Raw genomic sequence first — 14,896 nt, 5'->3', positions numbered from 1 at the left:
CAGTTTGTTTAATGAAAGAAGGGCTTCTTAAACCTTAATGTGCCATGTCTGTATTGTCACTGTAACAGGCAAATATATGAAACCACAATGGCAACATGCTACTGGCTGTGTCTAGGCAATACCCCAACCCCCAGCATGCGCACACGCGTGCGTGCGCGCGCGCGCACACACACACACACACACTCACATTCATGCACGCTCCCTCTGCATGGAGCTTTATACATGGTTCTTTTAAACACGGGCATCTTTTACTCCTGGAAGCAGGTAAGGGATCTGCAGAGTGGGCTGTACTGAGCTGTCAGCTGGACCCCCTCGGGATCCGGGAAACCGACCACTTCCCCACTGTGAGGCTGACTGCGAGGCCGGCGGTCACTCCTCCTCGGCGAGCTCAGAGGTCAGCGTGCGGAGGGCGAGCTCTGAACTCCAGTGGCCAAGGGGGCTCGTGCTGAGAGGAGCCGACGGTGGGAAGCGGGGAAGGACGGAGAGGCATTATTCCAAAACCCTTTTCTACTCAACCAAGTCTTCCTGGCGGCTCCTAAAGGCCCAGGGCCAGTGTGGCCTTGCTGGGGCATCTTCCCCCGACACCCGGTGGTGTCTGCTTCTGGGGTCTGCCCCCGCCATGAACGGTTCTAACCAGGCACGTGTCCTGGTCAGCCTGTGAGTCACAACGCGAAGCCAGCATTCCCCGAGCGTTCGGATGGGTCAGGAATGGGGCCTCGCGAGCATCAACTCAGTGGGCCCTGCAGCAACCCAGGGGGACAGGCTGCGCTACCGACCCCCCTGCACAGATGAGGGCACTGGGGCCCCGAGAGCCGGAGCCACCAGCTGTCAGAGGGGAGGCAGGCCTCAGACCCGCTGTCCAGCTCCTGAGCACAGACCTGAGTCTCCTTTCTATTCCGCACCCAACAGGGGGGTCAGGCTGAGTGGGTGCTCAGAGGTCAGCAGGAGGAACTGAACTGCACATGTGTGTGCACACAGCAGGGACAGGGAGCTCACTACCACACACGGCCAGTGCACTGGAGCACAGCACGGTCCCGGTTCCTTCTGGGGACTCGGGGCTCAGTCAGGGCTCTCCACAGCTCCCCCACTGTGTGCACTGAGCACGCCTGTTTCCTCCATGAGCCATGATCCCTGGGCGGGCTCAGCTGGGGTGAGGAAAGCTCTCCTCTGAGCCCTGCTGGCAGCTCAAAGTCCGTTATCTTTATTTACGGCCACAGCTGAGTGTTCCCAGAAGGCACAGAGCTCCTTGGCACAGGGACTTATCTACAAAGTAGAAAGGAGGCCCCATGGGTCCTGGGCAGACTCTAGGAGGCTCCTCTCAGGAGGCCTTTTTAACTGGCAACAAAAGAAGGGAAGGACGCAATGAGGAGCAAGGCACCCGAAGACCCCTGCTCTGTAAGGGTCCTGCGTGGGCTCTGCCTGGACCGGCCAGGTCACCCCCTGCCCACAGCCTCCCTGGGTAAATGTGCTCCCTCCCTGAACCCACAAATGCATCTCTGTGCCACCAGGACTGACGGCCAGTGGTGGTGGTGGTGGTGGTGGTGGTGGTGGTGGTGGTGAGTGCAGACAAGGGTGCTCGGAAGGCAGAGAAAGCTGAACTGTGGCTGGTTCCTGACTCGGGGGGCCCTCGGCTGGTGGAGCTGGGAGACCTTCAGAAACAGATCATTTGGTTTCGTCTGCGATGAAAGGCAGACGGCCTATGCTCCTGCGGGCTGCTGCCCAGGCCGAGGCCCAGGGCCCAGGCCCAGTGAGCACGCGTTCATTCAGCCCGGCCAGGCAGGACGGGAGGTGGGGGGAGAAAGGGAGACTAGGGCGCCCAGGAGGACAAAAGAGGGACCTGGCTCCAGCTCTGCTCTGCTCCCACCCAGGCCTGAGGACCAGCGGTCTGTGAAGCCCCTCCCCCTGGCCCTCCCATATGCAAGCAGCCACAAGGCTCCTGATTTTCCCTCCCGCAGTCCCCATCAGTCTCACCTCCACGCCCTGGCATAGCCCTGGCTGGGGCTGAGGCCTCTCCCTCCAGCCACAGTCTACATCAGCGGTTCTCAAACTGTGGGTCGCGACCCCTTTGGGGGCCGAACAACCCTTTCACAGGGGTCACCTAAGACCATTGGAAAACACATATATCATCACATATTGTTTTTGTGATTAATCACTATGCTTTAATGATCAATTTGTAACAATGAAACTGGGGGTCACCACAACATGAGGAACTGTATTAAAGGGTCGCGGCGTTAGGAAGGTTAAGAACCACTGGTCTACACGCTTCTCTTGGACCCTGCTCCAGTCTCTCCCTCCCAATCCCAGTGGCCACGGTGATGACTCTAAGGCAGTGATGACATGTGAACTCATTTTTTGGGTTGATTTTTCTTTGTTAAATGGCATTTAAATATATAAAGTAAATATCAAAAAGATAAATCTTTGTTTTACTATGGTTGTAAATATTAAAAAATTTCTATATGTGACACGGCACCAGAGTTAAGTTAGAGTTTTTCAAAATGCTGACACACCGAGCTCAGAAGGTTCGCCATCACTGCCCTAGGGCCAGGGTTCCCCACCACCCCCTGCAGTGCCCTGTGTGAGCACAGGTCTGATGCTGGGGTGGGGCATGCGGCCCTCAGCTGGGACTCCTCCCCACTCTGCTCAGTGTGCCCCCCTGCATGGAAACTGGCCGCCAGACCCCACCAGCCCCTGCAGGGCTGTGTCAGGGGTGGCTGGTTCCCAGCAAGCAGGGTCTCCAGAGCCGACCCGAGGGCTGCAGGCTGCGGTGCTTCCGAAAGGCCTGTGCGGCAGCCTGTGGTTTGCCCAGGAGGCTTGCTTTCTGGCCCGAGGTGCTGGTGTTTGTTTTTATTAATAGCTGGCTGCTGGGGCTGTTGGTCCTACTTTGGGCCAAGAATCCAGGTTTGAGTTATTTATAATAACTGAAAATTACTTCTGGACCCAGCTTCGGCTGCTTTGTGTTTCCCACGGACCTTTCACGATTTGAAACAGAGACGCTGTGTTCTGCCTGGACCCCACCCATGTTCTCCTGGCTACGAAGAGTCTACTGTGTGTCAGGCTCTGTGCTTGGCTCTGGCATCCCAGCTCCCATGATGGGCCCAGGGGCAGAGGCGGAGGCACCGGGCTGAATTCAACCTCCAACCCCGAGAGCTGCCTCCTGGTCCCTGGGGCTGAGGCCCGGCTCCTTTCAGAGGGAGGCTTAGGCAGAAAAGCCTCTTGGCTATTGAGCGGCGCTTGCAAAATTGCATTTGATGACTTAAGTGTAAATAAATGAGAACCAGATGGAGTAGATTTGGGGGAAAATGCACATGGGTCTCAGAGCTCCGGGGCCTGGGTTCTGCAGACCCAGGACACTCCCCGAGCTGTCAGAGGTCCTGGCACAGGCGGGAGCAAGGTATGGCTGGGTCTCCTGGGAGCTGCCTACTTCCTGGTCTGGTCATCAGCTGGGCCTTCTCTGGGCTCCTGACTCCCCAGCAGGTCACTGTGTGTGGAAGTCACCGGGGTTCCTGCTGTAGCCCTGATCTGACACAGCCCCTCGGGCTGGGCCGGAGTCCAAGCTCAAGGCTGGTAGGATGAGGTACATGAATGGTGGGCCAGCTTTCCAGAAACAGCAAGCCCCACTCACATCCACATACCAAGAGCCACCCCGGGGAGCCAGCGCTCTGTTGAAGTCTGCCGGCCCCAAGGTCTGGTCACCCCACCCCTCATCCAGGCCACCTTCAATCTCAGCTGCTGCCACAGGCCCCCCAGCGATGGCTGAGCAGCATCGAACATCTCTAAGGACTAGGAGCTGGCTGCTGAGCTCCTCCTTACAGTGATCTGCATGAGGCCTCCCTGTGACAGCTACCTACCCCTCAAGTCACAGCAGCTGGGGTACAAGATTCAGTGAGTGCTTGCTGTGTGACCCTGAGCAGGTCCCTTACCCATTTTGGGCTTTGGTCTCCTTCTCTATAAAACAGGGGTAATAGAAACCTGAAATTGTGCTTTTCAAAAATGTTTTTATTATTTTTAGAGAGAGAAGGGAGAGGGAGAGAGATAGAAACATTGATGAGAGAGACACTGATCAGCTGCCTCCCGCACGCCCCGCCACTGGCAATTGAACCCACAACCTGGGTATGCGCCCTGACTGGGAATTGAACTGGTGACCTCTTGGTTCATGGGTTGATGCTCAACCACTGAGTCACACTGGCTGGGCTGAAGTTGTTTTGAGAAGTAAAGAAAATAGCGGAGGTAAAGCACTTGGCGCAGTGCCTGGCACGCACATACCACGGATGAGTGTTAGCGACTGCCCACAAGGCCGCCACAATGCCTCAGGGAATCCAGGTGCGCACCCGCTGGGGGCAGAGTGACAACGAGCCGCATCCACAGGGGACGCTCAGTCTCACACAGCCTGCGGTCTGCAGCCCCTGGAAGATCTCTCTTTCCAGGTCTGGCCTGCTCTCCACCACGTCCCTCTCCCGGGGGCCAGCTCATAGGTGCCTCACAGGGGTCCAGAGCTGGACACAGAGCCACGCATGTGTGACGAGCCTGCCCTCTCACGCTCTGCGCGTGCTACCTCTTCTACCTCCACAACCACTTATTCTTGTTGAGATCTCTCTCTTTAATAAAATTCACTTTCTTCAAGGGTCTATTTCAGTGGTTTTTAGCAAATTCACAAGGTTGTGCAAACATCTCCGTCATCTAATTCCAGAACATTCCATCACCCTCAAAGGAAGCCCTGAACCCACTGTCAGTCCCACTTCTCCCCTCCCCCAGCCCCTGGCACCCAACAGTCTACTTTCTATCTATTTGCCTGTTTTGGACATTTCATATGAAGTATGGCGCCGTACAGAATGGGGCCTTTTCTGTCTGATTTCTCTCAGGTTCGTCCGTGTTGGAGCACGTGACAGCGCCTCCTCCCTTTTCATGCCTGGATGCTATTCCCCATGTACGGACAGGCCAGCTTATCCACTCACCAGCTGGGCTGCTCCCACTCCAGCTGTTACGACAGATGCTGCTGTGACCACTGCTCCTGTGTTCCTGGGACTGCGTTTCAATTCTCTTGGTATACACTAGGGGTGACACTGTTGGGCCACATGGTAATTCTATGTTTAAGTTTGGGGGGCTGTCAAACTGTCCCAAAGTGGCCACACACCATTTTATTGTCCCACCAACAAAGGAGAAGAGGTTTCCAATTTCTCCACATCCTCCCTGACACTCAGTATTTCCCATTGTTTGTGTTTTAATAAGATTATAACCATCCCAGTGGGTGTGAAGTGGTATCTCATATGGTTTCGATTTGCATTTCTCCAACTAACGATATGGAGCATCTTTTCATGTGCTCGTTGTCCATTCATGTACATTCTCTGGAGAAATGTCTATTCAAATCCTTTGCCCATTTTACTAGTAAGACTGGGATCTTCGTCTTCTTACTGTTGGGCTGTAAGAGTCCCTTGTGCAGCCCAGACACTAGGCTTTGCCAGGTGCATGGCTGGCAGGAGCACTTTCTCCCACTCTGCAACCCTGACCCTACGTCCTGGAAAGCGGCCTCAGGCAGCGCTCTGCCTAGGAGCTCAGACACCGTGGGGGCCAGGCTGGCGAGGCCGGGCTCCTGTCGGGCTCTGGCCCCAGGAGATGCCACTGGGCCACGGCTTAATGAGCCACCAATGGTGCGCAGACCTCGAGGCGGCCTGCCGAGCTGCTCCACACTCAGACAGCAGTGGCTGCCCGGCACCGCACGGGGATGTTCCACAGGCAGGACAGACCTAACATATCCGCACAGAACAAAGCAGTCTGGTCCCCCCTCCCCCCTCAGCCAATGGCGGTACGGCCCGCAGTTGCTTCAGCCAAAACGCTTGGTGGCCGGCCATCCTGGACACCTCCCTCCCCAACTCCCCACATCCTCTCCCTCAGCAGCTGGTCCAGCAGCTCCCCCTCAAACAACCCCAGAGGAGGATGTGCCTCACCCGCACCCGGGGACCTCCTTTCTGTTGGGGTCACCGGTGACCTCCCACGGCCTCCCTCCTCCACTCCCATCGCGCTCCATGCAGTGACTCCCAGTGTCAGCCAGCTGTGCTCGCCCCGCCCGAGCCAAAGGCTTCCTCACTCCCCTCCTGCCCACCAGGCCCCAGGGACGATCTGCTACACCCCCCTCCAGCCGCCTTCCGCTCCCCGACACAGCACACTGCCTGTGTTCGCGCTGTCCTCTCACCACAGCGGTCTGGTTCCCACCTCGGGCGGGGCCTTTGCACCTCCATTCCTCCGACTGGAATTGCCGGGAGCCGGTCCATCCTTGCTGTTTCAAGGGACCTGGCATATATGGCATACTGTTCTTAATATGTTTGCTCACCTTCTTGGCGCTGTGTTTTAACCAAGGTCACCTCTCTGAGAAAGGTTGTTTCCCCAGGTAGGGATTTTCCCCTGAAGTTAGGGAGGGAATAAAACCCCTTAACTAAGTGCCAGGCCGGTAATTAATCACTTTAACTATGAACAATCATGCTTAAGCTACATAATCTTTACTCCCTGGAATGGAGATAAGAAACGCCCTAACCTTTGGAATAGAGATTGATAGGACTGTAAATAACTGGTATAAATACAGATGTAACAAGACAACAGGCCACAGAACCTAGACACAGGACCGAGAGACAGAACCTACACACAGAACCTAGAGACAGAACCGAGAGACAGAACCTGGCTACAGAACCTGGCCGGAGAACCTAGCAAGAGAACATGGGGACAGAACTTGGCTAGAGATTGTGGCTAGAGATCCTGGCAACGCTGCTGATCAACTGAACGCTGTCTCCGTGTCCTTCCTTCTTCACTGACTCCGTCCACACCTTTGGGGACCCCTGGACCTGTTGGGGTTGGACCCCGGCATGGAATGTTCTTTCCTGATCTTGGCGTGGCTTCCCTCACTCAGCCCTGAGCTGTCACCTCCTCAGAGATGCTCGCCCTGACCAGCAGCCTAAAGCAGCGGACAAGTCGCTCCATCACATTGCCTGCCATGGACCGGGCACTTTCACCCCCTGGGATCTCCCGGAAAACGCAGAGTCCCTGTGTGTCGTGGAAGCCCAGGGCTTAAACAGTGCATGGGGCACACAATCCGTGTTTATGGACCGAGTGGCTGACAGAACTACAAAACATGGCAGGGGCGCGGCTGTGGCCCCGGGATCCTGCTCTTGGCCTATCCCATCAGGGAGGAGCGGCGTGGGCCAGGAGGGGCTGCCCGTGAGGCCCTGGAGCTCCAGGATCCAGGCAGGAAGGCAACTGAGATGAGAGCTGGGAGCAAGGGCGGGTGGGTCTCGGGCAGCAGAGGCCATGGGCCCATCAGGGGCCAGTGAGGGCTGGTCAGAGAAGAGCTATGCTCATTGATTTGCTGCCTCGCCTTTCCTGGGGTGAGCCCCATCGTGGGGTGACCACAGACCCACCCAGGGGAAGTGTGGGGAGCGGTCAGGAGGGGGGGAGCAGGTGCCCTCCAACACCGCCACCCTGGGCGCTGCGGTGCCCAGTGGACCACACAGGGGCTCTCGGTCTGTCAGCAAAGCCCACAGCCTCCTCCCGCGTTGTCAGCGCCTGTCCCGGTACAAGGAGCACAGCCTCCCGCTGAAGAAAAGCGTTGACCTGGGCAGCGCTTCAGGAAGCAGGTGAAGAGGTAGGGGTTTGGAGACAGCAGGTGACCTCCCCAATGACACTTCGCTGACCTCTGTCCCTGCCACTTACAGCCAGCCCAGCCCCTCTTTTCATCTCTCCAGTGGGGGCACTCTCACCCGTGGCCTTGGGAAGGCCTGCCCTCATCACCAATAGGACAGTGAGCGCCAGGATGGGAACTGGGGCCTGACAGCACAGCTGTGAGTGAATCCTGGTGGGACATCTGTGGGAGGCGCTGACGCTGTTACAAATTTCTTTTGATGGGGATAGAACGGAGGACTGGAGAGAGGGGAGGGAGGAAAAGCAAACAAACAAATCTTGGAACCAAAGCAAGAAGCTCTAAGAAAAGAAGGGAAGTGCTCTGACAGGATTCTTAATGAGCAGCCTCTGAAATAAACCAGGCCCAGCTGCCTGCCGTTTCTTCCCAGGGCCCGCTGGTGGGGTGGGCAGGGCGACCCACTGCCTGGGAGGAGCTCCATGGAGCCCAGGAGGGCCGAGGAGCCGCCCTCGCTGCCCCGGCTGGCACGGGCCTCCGGCCAGCCCCTCACCCGACTCCAGCCAGGTCAAGTGACACTCCTAGCATCCACTTCCCAGCCTCGGGGAGGATGCCCTGGAATTAGAACCTCTGGGCATCATTCTTCCCGATTCAATTCAGCATTTTCTTCCACCTTCTAAACGGCTGAATATAAGCCTAGGCCAGCCGTGGGCAAACTATGGCCCGCGAGCTGGATCCGGCCCGTTTGAAATGAGTAAAACTTTCCCTCCACCCCCACCACCCTTCACCCCCAGCTTCTAGGTCAGCCCTGGGCAAACTACAGCCCGTGGGCTGGACCCGGCCTGTTTGAAATGAATAAAAAAAAAAAAAAAAAAGACCGTACCCTTTTGTGTAATGATGTTTACTTTGAATTTGTATTAGTTCACACAAACACTCCATCCATGCTTTCGTTCTGGCCCTCCGGTCCAGTTTAAGAACCCATTGTGGCCCTCGAGTCAAAAAGTTTGCCCGCCCCTGGCCTAGGCCTTTCCACTGGCCTGGGTCCTGTGGTGCTTCCCAGGGACCCACTCTCTCCTCCTTCCCACCAGCACCACCGCATGCACACCAGTCCCACCTGGGAGTTCCTGTGTGTGAGGCACCCAGCACACCCCTGGCCTGTGATGGCTCCTTACTCAGGGCTGCTGGGAACTGGCCTGTTCCTCCCCCCGCTCTGCAATCCCTGTTAACAGGCCCTGGGTGGCTCATGCGGCCACAACAGGGCTGAGAAATGATCTTGTACTAACAGAGCCTACACATGTAAGAAGGCAGCAGACAGCCCTGGCTGGTTGCTCAATGGTTAGAGCGCTGCCCTGCGCACCACCGGTTCAACTCCCAGTCAAAGGCACACACCTGGGTTGCAGGTTTGATCCCTGGCACCGGCACCGTGCGGGAGGCAACCAATTGATGTATCTCTCTCACTTCGATGTTTCTCTCTCTCTCTCATCCCCCTTCTTCTCTCCCTTCCACTCTCTCTAAAAATCAACGGAAAAAATACCCTTGGGCGGGCTGAGTGTGGGCAGCAGGGAGCTTTGTGGAAAAGGGGTTACAGCTTGGCTGAAGCACTGGGAGGACCGCCATGCCTCCCACGGCCCACCTCACCCTTCCAGCCCGTGTGTGGCCACTCCCTTCCCAGGGCATGCCTCTCCTCAGAGCCTCGCATAGCTCCGTCACTTGTTCAAAACAGTTTTATTATTTTAAAATTAGAATTTACAAGGAATTTTGAAAAACAAAACAAGGATCGACACTTCGACAGTTTAGCTACAACCACAATCATGAGGATCTATGGGCTGGTGCTCCCGGGGTAACGAGCCACTCCGACCTGCCTTCCCACCCCTCCTCTCTGAAAGCTGAGTTGGTGCCTGGTCTGTGCTGGGACTCGCTCCCGACCACCCTTCCCACCTGCTGCCCGTCCAGCTGGCTGGTGGCCCTGCCCTACCATGTGCACTTGTCTCTACTTCACCCTGGGCGGTACACGGGGCAGCCACAGCCCTGTACACGGGAGGGATCATTTCCTTCAGACAGCTTTTCACTTCTCGTCACTCCCCACTGGACGCCCTCAATCTGATCTCCCCCAGAGTGTGCTTGCCTGTGCAGCTGCCTCATCTGAAACCATCTTTCTTATGCCCACACCTTCCTCCAAAAACATCCATTCACTCAGTCATTCCTTCACTCACCCAACAGGACGCAAGGCCCCGCACACAGTGCTGGGGATAAGTAGTGAGCACAACGTCAAGGCCGCCCCGAGGGAGCTGCCAGGAGGAGAGAGGCAGTGAGACCAACAGAGGTAACTACTGCCTGGGGTCAGAGGTCGGCAGGAACAGAAGAGTGGGCCCTGTGAGAGGGTCAGAGGACACACGGGGCAGCTGGGCAGCCTTTCTCTAAGCAACATGGGATCAGTGAAGGGAAAGGTGTTGGTGGTGGGATGCAGTATGTGTGTGTGTACGTACGTGTGTGTGTGCATGCATGAGTGTGTGTGTGTGTGTGTGTGTGTGTGGCGAGGCTGGAGCAGCAGATGGGGCCCTAGCAGCTGTTAAAGGAGGGGCGGGAGCCAGCGGGAGCTGCCAGGTTTTCCACATCCTGGGCTGTGCTTCGGTCCCATGTCTCGGCTCCATGACTGTGCCCAGCAGTGAGGTGAGTCTCACAGAGCCCAGGAAGCAGCACACAGACCCAGTGCACCATCGCCACCGCGCAGTCAGGGCTGCACACAGACCCAGTGCACCATCGCCACTGCACAGTCAGGGCTGTACACAGACCCAGTGCACCATCGCCACTGCACAGTCAGGGCTGCACACAGACCCAGTGCACCATCGCCACCGCACAGTCAGGGCTGCACACAAACCCAGTGCACCATCGCCACCGCGCAGTCAGGGCTGCACACAGACCCAGTGCACCATCGCCACCGTGCACGGTCAGGGCTGCACACAGACCCAGTGCACCATCGCCACCGTGCACGGTCAGGGCTGCACACAGACCCAGTGCACCATCGCCACCGTGCACGGTCAGGGCTGCACACAGACCCAGTGCACCATCGCCACCGTGCACGGTCAGGGCTGCACACAGACCCAGTGCACCATCGCCACCGTGCACGGTCAGGGCTGCACACAGACCCAGTGCACCATCGCCACCGTGCACGGTCAGGGCTGCACACAGACCCAGTGCACCATCGCCACCGCACAGTCAGGGCTGCACACAGACCCAGTGCGCCATCGCCACCGCGCACAGTCAGGGCTGCACACAGACCACTGGACAGAGCGCAGGTTAGGAAAGCGGGGCCTCCTGGCTGGCGGGCTAGTGAGGGCATTATTGTCTCTTCGATATTGATTTCTCTGAGCGTTTCCGGGGAGATGGGTAAGTAAACAGAACTGTTCAACTCTGCGAGATTAGTGCTGGGCCTGGCTGGTCTCACGTGCGGGTGGGGAGCAAGTGCCCCTGCCCCGGAGGCAGGGAAGAGGGGCAGAAGGGCAAACCTGAGGCCTGGGACCGGCGGCTCGCCAGGCAGGGGGAGCACAGGGGCCTGCGGTGCGGGGACAGGCTTCATGTTCAGACGGAGGGAAGGCGAGGCTAGAGGGATGGGAGAGCCCAGGTCCCAGCGCCAGCTGCCGGGATGAGGAGCCTCCACTGGCCTGTGGGGCCCTCTCCCACCTTTGAGGTAGCACCTAGGAGGTTGCTAAAGACCCCAGACCAAGGCTACCCGCTTCCCACAAACAAGGCCTGGCAGCTGGGCGCAGGCACCTCTGCCTGCCGGCTTCTCTCCAGCTGCATGTGGCTGGGACAAGGTGGGTGGGTGGCAGGGAGGGTGCTGGGTAGGCGATGCACGGGGCTGGCTGATGGCCACGACAAACAGCCGGGGCCAGGCCTGCGGGTGCTGGGAGGGGGGTCACTGCAGCACTTGTCCAGGCGCAGCCAGGCCCAGCCGCGTCCAGGGTGACCCCAAACGCCATCCAGGGCGCAGGCTGCTCCAAAATAAGCAGCTTGTTGGCAGAGGGCGTGCCGCCCTGGAGACTCGGATGCCCTGTTTGTCCATCATGCCCCTTTGGCACCGGCTCAGTCCTGGTTGGGGGCATATGCTCTGGTCGTAGGATATTTTTAAGGAGCCTTCACAAGACACTTACTTTTTGTTTATTTCTCCGAGTTCTGACCAAGTCCTTGGCACACGGACTACAAACAAGAAAGACGAAGAAGCGTCTGCTGGCCTGGCCTGCCCTTTGCAGCGGGTGTTTCTCTATGCTGTTTATGGACAGAGGAGCCCTCTTCCCGGAGCCACCACATCGAGGCCTGTTCTATGCAGAGGTAGGGCAGGCACCAGGGGGAGTGACACATTTCAGCCCAGTCCCACCGAGGGGAAGGCAGGCTCATCGGGGAGGTGGCCCCTGACTTGAACCCAAAGGAGAGCGGGAGAGAGGGAAGCCTCCAGCGCTCCCGATGCCACGGTGCCCTGTGCTCTCCTCACCCAGACCACCTCCCTGAACCCCCTCTGCCCCCTCCAGGGACATCTCAGGAGAAAAAGTGAGAGCAGAGAGCTGGCCCAGAAGGGAGCTGGGAGCCAGGCTCATGCATCGGTCTCCCGAGTCCCCACTCTCCTTCCACCGAGAATAGAGGCTGGAAGGAGCTGGGCGTGGAGATAAGGGTCCCGAGCCTCAGTGCCACGGGCGCTGTGGTCAGCCGCCGGCTGTAGGACACTTCCCAGCGCTGACGCCCGGCCCAAGGCGGCCTGAGCTCTCACCTGTCAAGTTGTGCAGCTCTAGGTCAGAATCGAACATTCTGCCCCCTTCCCGGCAACCTGCCATCCCTCTATCACACAGATGAGCCTGTGCTGGGCCCAGGGACAGAGAGCTAAGTCACTTCGGAGGCCCTCCCCCCACCAAGGAGATCCCCAGTACGTAGAGGAGATCCACCCCCAGATGGCCAGTGACAAGCGGGGGAGCTCAGGGCTTAGTCAGACGGAAGGCCAGGGGCTGTGGGTGCCCAGGAGAAGGGTGTGTGCCCAGGGAGGCTTCCCAAGGGGCTGAGCCTGAGCAGAGTCCCGAGGAACCAGCAGGGTCAGCCACAGTGCTGACAAAGAGCACGGGGAAGGGCAATTCAGGCAGAAGGAAGAGCAGGTGCGAGGACACTCCAGCGCAGGGAAGGGTGGCACGTCTAGTGAAATGAAAGATGCTCAATGTGTAGGAGATGCCAGTTCTGAGAGGAGGGAGGCAGACAGGGCCTGCACCTGGCAGGGACTCAGGGGAACATGACCAAGAGCTCGGGCACTGGCGCTGAGGGCATGCCCTGCTGCCAAGTCATCGATTCACAAGACGCTAGAGGGGAAGGGGATTCCAACAGCGCTGTTGGCACCCTGGGACCTCGCAGGGGTGGGGCCGGCACCACGGAGAGCCGGGCTCTCATCCCTGCCAGTCCTGCCTCCCATTTCAGCCCGAGCCAGAGCAGCACTACCTCCCAGGACTTTCCTTGAAATAAAGGTCCTGCTACTGCAAACAAAACCCCCGGGATCAGAAAACCATTGGTTGAACCCCATTCGTTACCTCACATATGACAGGGAAACTGAGGCACAGAGAGGCGGAGAATTTCCCAAGGTCCCCAGCAAGTCTAAACCCTTGGCTCACTGCCCTTCACCAGACACACACCTGGCACCCACCTGGCCCTGCTGCCAGCAGCTCCCTACCGCCCCGCCTGCCTCGGCCAGAGACACACCTGAGCCCCCCTCCCCCCACCTCCCTCCACCCTGTTCCATCAGCTCCCTGGTTCTGCAGTGCCTGAGAGAAGGAAGCATGTTTATAAAGATGGACAAGCACCCAGTGTTTCTCTTTCTCAGGCCAAAGAATTTCCGCCTGATTACAGCTGCTGGAAGCTGGAGGAGTGGGCAGGAGTCCCACTTGTCCTGCAGATCAAGTGTGTTTAGATCACCTGAGGGGGCGCCAAGACGGGGGTCAGGGGGGTGGGGAGGGCGTAAATAAAGAGAACAGGGAGAAACCTCTAGGGTTTACCTTAAAAGTATTGGTGTTTACGGCGTACCTACATGGCTGTCCGAAGCTGTTTAGTTTTACATTAAAACGGTCGGCATTTTTCCCCCCAGCAAGAAAGGTATGTGAGCTGTTGAAGTATAAAGACAAATAAATGGAGGTTCAGGGAGCAGCACATTGCCTCCAGCTGTCCTCCCAGATGGGAGGGCGCCTTCAAAGGGCCTGGCGGGGAGGCCCTTTCATCCTGCCAGCCGGGCCGCACAGGGAGGACTGCGACTGCTGCGCCAGGGGATGTGTGAGCGTCCACGGTGACTGCCTCCCACATGTGCAGCTGGGCTCCTGGGCTGGGCAGAGTCCCCCACATCCTCCTCTCTCTTCTCTCTCGCTCGGCAGCCTCTGGGCTACCTGCTCATCCACCTCCATCCACCTCTGATCGTAGCAGAGAGGGATCGCACCCATTTTGCAGAGAACAAAACCGAGGAAGAGGTGACGTGTCCAAGGTCACAAAATGGGTGTGTGGCTGAGCTGGGACTAGAAGCCCTGATTCCAGGTGACCCCCATGTCGAAGAACGAGCACAAATCAATGCAGGAGGACGGGAGCTCTCTGACCCGGGACGGGGAGCCGTGACTCATGGCAGGAGCTCCGGGTGGAACCCGAGTCCCCAGCAGAGGGGCTTCACACACAGCCAGGGCCCAGGCTCCTGCCTGCATCTCTGCCAGCTCAGAAAATGCATCTGTTTTCTTTAAAAAGCATCCTGACTTTGATAGTAGGGATGAGTGATAATGAGCTATGTCACATCTCTTGAGACCTTGTTGCCTGCCAGGCACTACAGTCTGAGCTCTCGGAGCTTCTCTCACTGGTCTCTGCCTCAGCCCTGTCAAGTAAGCACGGCTCTTAGCCCCGCCCGACAGACGGGCATCCTGAGACCAGGCTACACCGTCAGCGATGGATCCAGGGTTGGAAGCTGGACACGCTGCCTCTGCTTCTTCAGAACTGGGAACGTCATCCATCTCCTAACCGTGGGCTCCCAGCCCCGGACATGGCCCTGAGCATGGCCCTGGGCAGGTGCTCACGCGCTTCCTTACTAAATGAAGGAATGCTAGGATCTTTGGCTTCAATGCCATCTAGGAGCTCCGGAGGGCTGGATGAGGCCCGAGGGATCATTTGGGCTGGCCCTGCCATGGCATTAGGGGTGAGTTAATTAAATGTTTGACTAAATATAGCAGGCGCATTTTTAAGCTGATAATTTTGTATAAGCCCTCGAATGATGTTATAAAT

The 14,896-nt window shown here is 57.8% G+C and overlaps 1 protein-coding gene across 1 annotated transcript in view; it reads right to left on the bottom strand.

Moving 5' to 3' along the window:
• SCUBE1 (signal peptide, CUB domain and EGF like domain containing 1) overlaps positions 1-14,896 on the bottom strand; it is a 90,595-nt gene that overhangs the window by 51,605 nt on the left and 24,094 nt on the right. The window lies entirely within an intron of this gene.

This window comes from Myotis davidii, unplaced genomic scaffold, assembly GCF_000327345.1.
Source record: "Myotis davidii unplaced genomic scaffold, ASM32734v1 scaffold428, whole genome shotgun sequence".
Classification (NCBI taxonomy): domain Eukaryota; kingdom Metazoa; phylum Chordata; class Mammalia; order Chiroptera; family Vespertilionidae; genus Myotis; species Myotis davidii.
This window is presented reverse-complemented; position numbering and strand designations above follow the sequence as displayed.